Below are 10,101 nucleotides of genomic sequence, written 5' to 3'. Positions count from 1 at the left end.
AACGTTAAATGACAGAAGGTGCCTGTACATCAAAACCATTCTCCATGTGAAAAATAAACTTCTCTTTTAAAGTAATCTCAAGTCAACTTTGATGTCAAAGTACTGTTTTGGTTATGATGCAAACGTTTAAGCTCTTGCAAACATCTGATTGTTCACCTGAATCAATGACTGGCTTGACTCAAGTGTGAAATTAGTTGTGTGTATTTTGAATGTTTTCCAGTTTTTGGAGAGAGCCAACCTGTCCAGTGACTATATCTGGAAACATATGTAATACCTGTAAATGTGACTTATAGTTGATTACACTGACTCTAATTAAAGACAATTTTTATTTGTACATCTGACCCTTGGGCAGAAAAATAAAATATAATCAACAACTCTAATTTGTTAACACATACCATGCATTGTTTTTCATTAAAACACACCTTACCTGTCAACATGTCTTGCCACCCTCCCCAATATCAGTTTCATAATCTCTGACTGACTCAAAGATTGACTCATCCAATTCCATTTGTAAAGTTAATCATGATTAGAATTAGAACCTCTCATGTATATCCCATTTTTGTTGGAAGTAAAACAGCAGCCCCAATTCTCCCTCTGGGTTTGCACCCTGCCCTTCCTTGCTAAGCTGGTAGAGAGCCCGCTGATGCCTTAGCACACAATGTCTTGCTTATTCTTAGTTTAACTAACACACCAAGGGAAAAACACCTTTTTATGAGACAAAAGCCATGCATAACCCAGAGCTTCCAAGTTAGAAGTATTCAACAGATTGATTCTAATCAACTAATCAAAGACAAAGACCCACAATGTCAATGTAAAAGAGAACTCACATTTTACTTCCCTATACACGCTACTCATTGCTCTTTCAGTAAAGGCAATGAGAGCTGAGTGGGTAGCTCAGTTGGTTAGAGCGTGGTGCTGATAACCCAAGGTCCAGGGTTCAATCCAGCTGCAAAAAAAAAAATAAAAACTAAAAAAATAACAGAACTGAGATGATGGCAAAACCAAAAGCTGATGCCAACAGGGAGGACACAGCACTGAGCTTACAAGGTACGTGTCCAGCACTGCAGGAGAAATGCCCTGTGTAGCAGACATCCAAGGTGGTTCTGGCTGTCTTTGGGTGGTTTTGAGATGGCAGCATCTGACTCCAGGAGCATCAAGCTCCATGTTGCCCATCATTAAGGGCACCCCATTCAGTGCTGCTGCTTTGAAAGTCCATGCTCCCCAAGCATGTTTCTTTAATTGGCTGTTCAGAATTCTCCTGTAGGATGAAAAACAACTGATCTGTTGACACAAGTGAATCCCCTGCCCCCATCCCATGGCAATTTTATTTATCCTCCAAAACAAAAGAACTGGCATTCTAACTTGTACAGGGTAAATTGGTTTGGGGGGTCTTATCACCCCTGAGTTACCTACAGAGCAGCTTCTGGAATGCAGAGCTAAATTCATGCCCCAGATGTGGGCGCCCTGCCAACCCCACCCATCATCTGTCTCTACTCCTAAACCTTCTCTCAGGTGCAGCAAACACGTACAAATTGGCTTTTCCCCCTTCCTCTGTGTCTCCCTCACCAATCTGTACATGTTCATGTTTCATGCTCTTTCGTGTTTCTAAGACACATGACAATACTCATCATTAATCTCCTCCTCACACTGTATTAATTCCAACAAGACTAAGAGACAGGGGTGTCTCCTGAGCCTACACTGTTGACAGGGCATGGCCACCGCTACCAAAGGAGGCAGAGAATTCCTCCACCTGGTGGCACAGCCCTAAGTCATAGGAGCACTGGCAGCAAAATTCGCCATGCCTCGACATTCCTGCAAATTCCCCCATTTTTTTTTTTTTTTTTGTCTTTTTCCGTGTCCGGCAACGGGATTGCAACCCTCGGTGTTGCTCCCGCGCCTCGCTCAGCCAGTGAGCGGGAACCGGTCTGTATGTGGGATCCGAACCCTCGGGCGGGAGCGCCACCGCGCTTCCCAAACGGTGCACTATCCAGCGCGCCACCGGGCCGGCCCCAAATTCCCACATTTTATATCTCTTAGAGTACCAAATACATGTCTTTTGATAACTTGTCTGCCACTGGCCCCATATCTCTGCAGGCACAGGAAACTTGTCTATATGACCTCTCCTATGTACTAAATAAAAGTGGTAGAATTTTAGGTTGGTGCAAGTTAAGTAAAGGGATAAAAGAATGATGATCAGAGGAGCTCATCCATGATAGATATTTGTGACCCAGTAACCATTTCTTACTTCCAGAACTCAAATGGCATTATAATATATCATCATTTTCCTACACCACCAGTGAAACATAATGATACATTTTTATTTTCTGCCTCATTCTAAAATAGCTATGAAACCTTTTGTTACAGCTAATTTGTAGAAACCAGGCCAAATGAGCCCTAATCAGCAAAAATAAGCATTTTGAACTAAAAAATCCATTTATATGTCAACTAAGGAAATAGAATGAAATACATGATGTACCCACAACCCCTTTTGGAGTCTCTAGCCATAAGAGTCTTGACTCATTCACTCAGAAAAGGTCAAGAAGAAAGTGAGATCTCCACTTGGGCAGTGTTGGGTTGGCTGTCTTGACCTTGAATGGCCTCAAAGAGTTTCATGACCTTGGTGGAGTCCGTGAGAACCTTGCAGGGAAGAGCAACCAATGCCACAGGTACTCATATACAAGAGGACATTGGAGGGAATGTGGTCAGAAATGCGTACAGCAGTGTGCGATAATCTAATACCAAATATATAACGTATGGAGGAGCAGACGTACGTGAGCCCGGAAGAATAGGGCTGAGAACGTGCCTCTTTCGTTCTTAATCTCTAAAAGACACCTTGTCCAACTCCCTCTGATTTGCTGACCTACAGAAGCACATTCCATCTGCCCCAGTGCCAAAGAAAGCACATACAGGTCTTCTTGCAACCCCTGTACTGGCAAAAAGGGTTTCTCGTTATCATTTGCCCAAATAGCAGCATCACAGAACAACCATCACCTGGCACTTCCCTTCACTTTCCCTTAGGGCTATGACTAGAACATCAACTTTCTAGAGTAGCAGAGCTGATTTCAGAGAGGACCCTGAGTAGGACACATTATTTATCCTCTCTTACTCAAAATCGTATTCCTATGCAACTGTAGGGCAGTGTTTGGTCTCTCTTGAGATTTTCTCTAACCATTCATCATTCCAGAAAAATTGTCCATGTGGCTGAAAAGAGAACCTTTGCTGAGTCTGGGAGAAGTTGAGGGGTAGGAGTGGGGTCAGCACCAGAAAAGTATTAGGCTAATATTTTCACACAAAGTATTAAAAAGTATGCAAGAAACAGCAGACTTTTGGAAGAGAACACGGAGGAGCAGGAGTAAATACCTGGGTTAAAAAAGTGTGATAAAGGATTAATGTCAATTTTGTAGTTGGGATATTGTACTGAGTGAAGAATATACAGGATCTCTTTGTAGTAATTCTTTCAAGTGCACGTGAATCTGTTAAAATCTCCAAACAAGTACAAATAAAACAAAACAAAATAAAATGAAACCTCCATTAAAAAAGTAGGAAGTTCTCACTCATAGTGTGAGCTAAGAGAGAAAGAAAGAAGGAGAGAAAGACCACAGTGGTGCATTAGACTTGCAGAGAGAGAGAGAGAGAGAGAGCATACATACATAGGGTTGGGGGGGGGGATAGGGCGGTGTTGGGGATTAATTGGGTGGGGAGTGGGGAACATGGGGAATAATCACAATTTGTGGTAATGGGCATCCTGATACCTGATCTGACCATCATATCCTGGACCCAGGTGGCGACAGTGAGCTTTGTACCCCGTGAATATGCATAATCAATACAAACAACAACAACAACAAAAAGTAGGAAGTTCAGTTTGCCTTACAATTGTAATCTTGTCACCTTCCTATTCCCACAAAGTGCTACAAATCTCGGTTTGAGAAATTTTCCCTTAAATCCCTTTCCAGCAATGGTAAATTACCAAGAGATCTAACCACTCAGGATTCTAGCCAAGTAGAAGAGTTTTAAAGCCTTGAGACCTGAAATACATCATTTATAAGTTACATGATGAGATTCACAGAAAAAGAAATCTCAAGAGAGATTTCAAATGCTTACATTTACATGATTTTCTACTTTCTTCAATAGAATAGTTTCTTCCTAATCTACAGAAATTACTAAAACAATTCAGTGAAAAACCTGTTACTATTATTACTCAGTGGAAAATTATTTATAATTTCATCCACTAAACGTAGAGCATGTAAATTAGACCTTATATAACTAACCCCAAGTAGAATTCATCTGAAAATTACAACTGCATCTTCCAAATATATAATATACATAATTGTCAATTTAAAATAAAAATTAAAAAATAAATGAATTTAAACAAACAGAAACCCCGCATCTTCCTTTTCTCATCTTCATTCTCTTCCCAAAATCGAAAATAATAAAGGAAAAGACTATCATTTTAAAATCATATGCTAAACTCAGTTTTTTGAATTCCAGTCTACCTTAATTTTTACTCAAAGCAAATGTTATGGATAATAATGAAGAGAAATTTTACCCAGAATAACAGAAGCAGGGATATTTCTCAAAGAGAATGTTTAAGCAGAAACACAGGTACAGACTCACATGAACATCTAAGGAATGACCATCCTTGTTCATTCATATTTAGTTCTGTAAACTTTGAAAATCACAAATAGGTTTTCTAATGTTCATTTAGCTGAATTCTTGTGGCAGAAAAGGCTTATTTCTTCTTTTATAACAGCTCTATTCACCTTGCAAGACAAAAACCCATTTAATAAACTGAAATGCTAGTGTACACAAAGGACTATGAAAGAGTTTATGTGCTTTTAACCAAATCCCATGCATTTTATTTCTTTGTAAGGTAGGCCCTCACTGAGATTTGTGCTTATTTCAACACTAAATTCCATTTTCTAAAAATCAATATAATACAGATGCAATATAGAAGCAAAGCTGGAGCTCCCAGCATTATATAAACTGATTACGCAATTCAGTGCTCAAAAAAATAATGCTCAACCACAAAATATCAACTCTGAATGGTTATTTCAAATTGGAACAATTTTTTCTGTGGACAACCACAATCAGAAAGCTAATTTTACAATTTTTGACAAATTCAGCATGAAGACAGTTGTAAAACTGGCAACCAGGTTGGGGAGAAAATCTGTACTTCAAAGGTATGATGATTATAATGCCTTCTTAAAAAGCAAAGCTGGGCCAGCCCGGTGGCGCACTGGATAGTGCGTCGCTTGGGAAGCGCGGCGGCGCTCCCGTCCGAGGGTTCGGATCCCACATGCAGACCGGCTCCCGCTCACTGGCTGAGCGAGGCACGGGAGCAACACCGAGGCTTGCGATCCCGTTGCCGGTCCCCGGTCCGGTACGGGGGGCAACACTGAGGGTTGCGATCCGTTGCCGGACACGGAAAAAAAGACAAAAAAAATAAATAAATAAATAAATAAAAAAGCAAAGCTAACAGATTAGCAAATAATTTGCATTAAATACAGCACTAGATTTAAAAAAAAATACTGTAAAGCTTTTTATTACAATTTTATTTTTAATAATTGGATTTCAATTATTCTCAGCCTACTGGAAGGTATGTAAAACAAAACTGTGTTCTGCATGGAATGTGTAACTTTTAAATTTACAAATTTTGAGAAAGCAACCACTTGAATAATCAAACTAAATAATCAAACTAGAGAGCTATTTATTTATAGAGAGCTAGCAGTTGTATATTCTGAAGTTGTAAAAAAACCCAAAAAACATTATATAGCATAATTTTCTCCATATTCTGCAAGAATATATGTTCAATTAAACCTCACACATAGTACAAATATCTCTCTTTTCCTTGAGTTAAAAATTGCATATCATGCATTCTTTTACTCCAATTTTAAAGAAGAGTAGAAAGGACAAATGTAAGGAGACAAATATAGCTTGCTTTTGAAATAATTTGTTTAATGTTACCATGAAATAGATTACAAAGAAGGACATAGGTACTGAAATCCACTAAGTATACTTATCTCCAATATTTCAAATAAGTTTATTTATCTGTCTAATCATTCAAACCATTAATAATGAAAAAGGCTAACCTCAATGTAGTTTAGAGCAAATTTACTTTTTAAGCCTGATTAAGCTATTGCTGCAATTCTAAATATCACTATATGGTGACTCTTCATGAGCCTAAGTTATTAGAACCAAACTTGTATTCTGTTGAAAAATAAGTAGACACATTTGTGTTTAATTCTTATAGATGAAAATTTTAAAAAATCAACACACTAGAAAACTGGCTATTTTTTAAGAATGTGTTTTTTGCAATGCTAGAACCATGTACTTTTAAGAGAAAAGAGCTTTTAACCATGTGCTTGCACATATTAGCAAATAGTCATCAAAAAACATGTCTAGAAAATTACTCTGATCAGGACAATAAATGATCAGATATTTGTGATCTAGTAATCATATTTTAGTAAACAGAAGCACGTAAAATTAGACAGGCAAGCTTGAACTGAAACCTTATGACAAATCTCACTTAAGCTCTAAATGTGGTTTGAAATACCAACAAATGTTGCAAACAGCTGTGCATGGAAATGAAACCACTGATTCACTACGAGATGAGGAGTGCTAATGTGTCACGGAAGTCTCTAGAAGATATATACGGTTGGCTAGTCTTTTTATTGAATTGTGTTAATTCTCTAAGGCTATCCAATACATCTGTCATTCCAATTATACCTGACCCAATTCTCACATCTCTCCATGATGAAAGATTATTTACAAAATGCCACCTGAAAGGGATTTACTTGTAAAACATTTAGACTAATCAGTACTCTCATGGTGGTGGTGTTAGTGAGTACTCACAAAAGGGTAGCATGGTAACTTTTCCTCAGCCATTGTCCTGTTTCTTATGAGAATAAACTCAGTTCTCCACTGAGCTGTGTGGTTACTCTCAAGTGCAACAGAGTAGTAACAAGAAACTCTGAATAAGAGAAGATACCATGTCCTGTGCTGGAAAGTAGGGGAAGTGATTTTTCTTATTGAATCACAGGCGAGGATATGTTGGAAAACTGACTGTCTACAGAAAAACAAAAAAATCAAACATTCCAAGTTACAGTGCTTGCCAATTTCCATGGTGTAAATACCCCCATCATTAGTATTTCAAGCTACCACAAAATTCCTTACTACTGTAATAAATAGCTTTTATAGGCTACTAGGAGTTGGTTACAGAAATGAAAGGAAACAGGGATACAAGTAAAACTGGTAGCAATTATACATACATAAGGAGATTATAAGAGTTTTTCAATTTCCTTGGTCTTGGTTTTATAAGGATGGTGTGATATTATGGTATTTATATATTGGTTTTCATCCACAGTTCCTGGCCCATACCACACTCTGACCTCCTCCTGCACTTCTTTCAACTATTTCTTTTTCTCCCCAAGGCAAGAAATTCTCTGACCTACTCTGTCTGACGGTAGATCATAAGACCCTCATTAGAGGAGAGGTCCTGCCTGTTACCGGGAGGAAGGAATGCAGCACAGAGCTCAAGAAGAACCTGAACAAAAGGCCTTGCTAGGTTTCCCCACCCAGTATGTTAGTGTTAGATCATACCCTTTTTGTCCAATCCCATTTCCACATGGTTGTTCAGGCTTCAATTATGCCTACGTAATGAAGCTTCCATAAAAAGCCAAGAGCACAAAGTTCAGGGGGCTTCTGGATAGCGAAATACATGGAGGCTTCTGGAAGGTGGCACTCCTGGAAAGGGCATGGAAGTTCTGTGTTCCTTCCCTTATACCTTGCCCTATGCCATCTGTTCCCTTTGTAATATCCTTTATAATGAATGGGAAACAAAAGTAAGTGTTTCCCCAAGTTCTGTGAGCTGCTCAGCAAATTAATCAAACCAAAGGAGAAGGTTTTAGGAATCCTGATTTATAGCCAGTCAGTCAGAAGCACAGGTAACTCAGGCCCCACTCCAGACCTACGGACTCAGAATTTGTGTTTGAACAAGAGCTTTGGGTGACTCGAATGGATATTAAGTTTGAGAAGCACCATAATCAATCATATCTTTTTTTTTTTTTGTCTTGTTTTATTTTTTGACAGCTGGCCAGTATGGGGATCCAAACCCCTGACCTTAGAGTTACAACAATCAACCTTAGAGTTACAACTGTGGATCTCAATACCACAGTCCAGTGGTTTGCAGAGATTCTACCCCAATCTCCTCCCCCAGGGGACATTTTTGGTTGCCACAACAGGGGGTGGGCTGGGGTAGAAGTCAAGGATGCTGCTAAACATCTTATAATATACAGAGTTCCCCACAACAATTAATTATCTGGCCCATAACATCAATAGTACTGAGGTTGAGAAATCTTGCCGTAGCTCAAGCAAACACAAGAAGGATTCGTGTTGCATTTTAGTAATTTTGCCCACCAAGGCTACTGTGCAACAGTCACTAATGCCTCAGAAATCCTGGGTAACAAATACTAGTAAATTTCTAGAATAGACAGAATCATGAAAATTGGCCAGTAAGACCTCTCTTTGCTTCTATCACGAAACATCAAAAACTTAAAGTCATATGCAAGTAATATGAAATTTCCGTCCATAGTCTTTGACAATTTCACATTCTGTCACAGAAATTGTACGTAAAAAGAACAGATATAAATTTAAGAAAGCAATAACCCCACCCTCATAGTTAAACACCTGAATAGTCTTAACATTGTAAACTAAATACAGTGCATCTTTAATGTTTCTTCTGTCCTCTACTCCTTTTTACACAAGAGTCTTTTAATGTTTAAAACTTGGGCTGCTGTTTTGAAGCCTGAGAGATTTTCTTGAACATCATTTTTTATGAGATTCATTTGGTCTTTGCCTCCTCTTGATCTTCCACTCTTCTAGCAACAGAATCACAAAAAGTCAGGCATTTGGAATAGGTGCCTGGAAACCAGATGAATCTTCAGGAGGGCAAACTGGTCCAAGGCTGAGAGAAGGAGATGCTTAGGCTGTAATCCACCCTGCTTTTAAAAATTCCAGAAACTCATTTTTCTACAAGGGATCTAAAGATTTCCATTAAAATCCACAGCTCTGTTACCTGCCCAAGGAATGTGAGCCTCTAGTTGGTCAAACACATGGATTAGCTAATAAGGTATGCCTATGAAAATGTATGTGAGTTTAAATGAACCATTCTCTAATTTGCTGTATTTCTTTTTTTTTTTTAGGTTTAATTTTTTTCCCCCTTAACTGAGAACTTTGAGTTCAGTAGATGCATACCATTTTTCTGAGGTATATTTTTTTAAAAAGTAACTGATTTGGGGAAAAACAGGAGAAAGGCTAGCATTCATTAAAAAAATCTGGTTTCTGGCCTTTAAATGAAATGGACTAAAATGTCTTTTTTAAAAATAAATTTAGATATAATTGTATTATATCTATATTATAATTGTATTTAGCTGACTACATTTGTTAGTCCAACAGTGAATTAAAGAACCCTGACAGAAAGAAAACAGAAGGTAAAAAAATTACCAAGCATAAATAGACACATAAAATTAAAAACAAAACCAAGTTCAGAAATATAACTTTCTAGGGCCGACCCCGTGGCGCACTCGGGAGAGTGCGGCGCTGGGAGCGCAGTGACGCTCCCACCGCGGGTTCGGATCCTATATAGGAATGGCCGGTGCACTCACTGGCTGAGCGCGGTGCGGCCGGTCTCAAAAAGGACAAAATAAAAAAAAAAAAGAAAAAAAAAAGAAATATAACTTTCTAGTCCTGAGAGATGGGATATGGGCCTTTTCCCCACCCTCGCCACACATCTAGGCCAGCAAATGGAACCAGCCGATGCTGGGATACTGAGAGGAGAGTTGCTCCAGACCCACCCAGCCCGCAACCAGGTCCTAGAATGTACTTGTTAACCACGTGGGTATCTTTGGGGTGTGTGACTTACCTGCTAATGTCCTTCACCAAATTTCTGCTTAGATTTTTCTAATTCATTTTTAAGAGTTCTTGCAATAAGGATGTTAATCTTTAAACGTGTGTTAAAAAAAAAAAAAAGTAGAGAGTAGAATAATGGTTACCAGAGATCGGGAGGCATGGGAGTTGGGGGGGGGGGGGAGGTTAGGGGGCAAA

Source organism: Galeopterus variegatus, unplaced genomic scaffold, assembly GCF_000696425.1.
Source record: "Galeopterus variegatus unplaced genomic scaffold, G_variegatus-3.0.2 Scaffold14352, whole genome shotgun sequence".
In the NCBI taxonomy this organism is placed as follows: domain Eukaryota; kingdom Metazoa; phylum Chordata; class Mammalia; order Dermoptera; family Cynocephalidae; genus Galeopterus; species Galeopterus variegatus.
The sequence above is the reverse complement of the archived record's forward strand: the minus strand, read 5'-3'. Positions refer to the sequence as shown.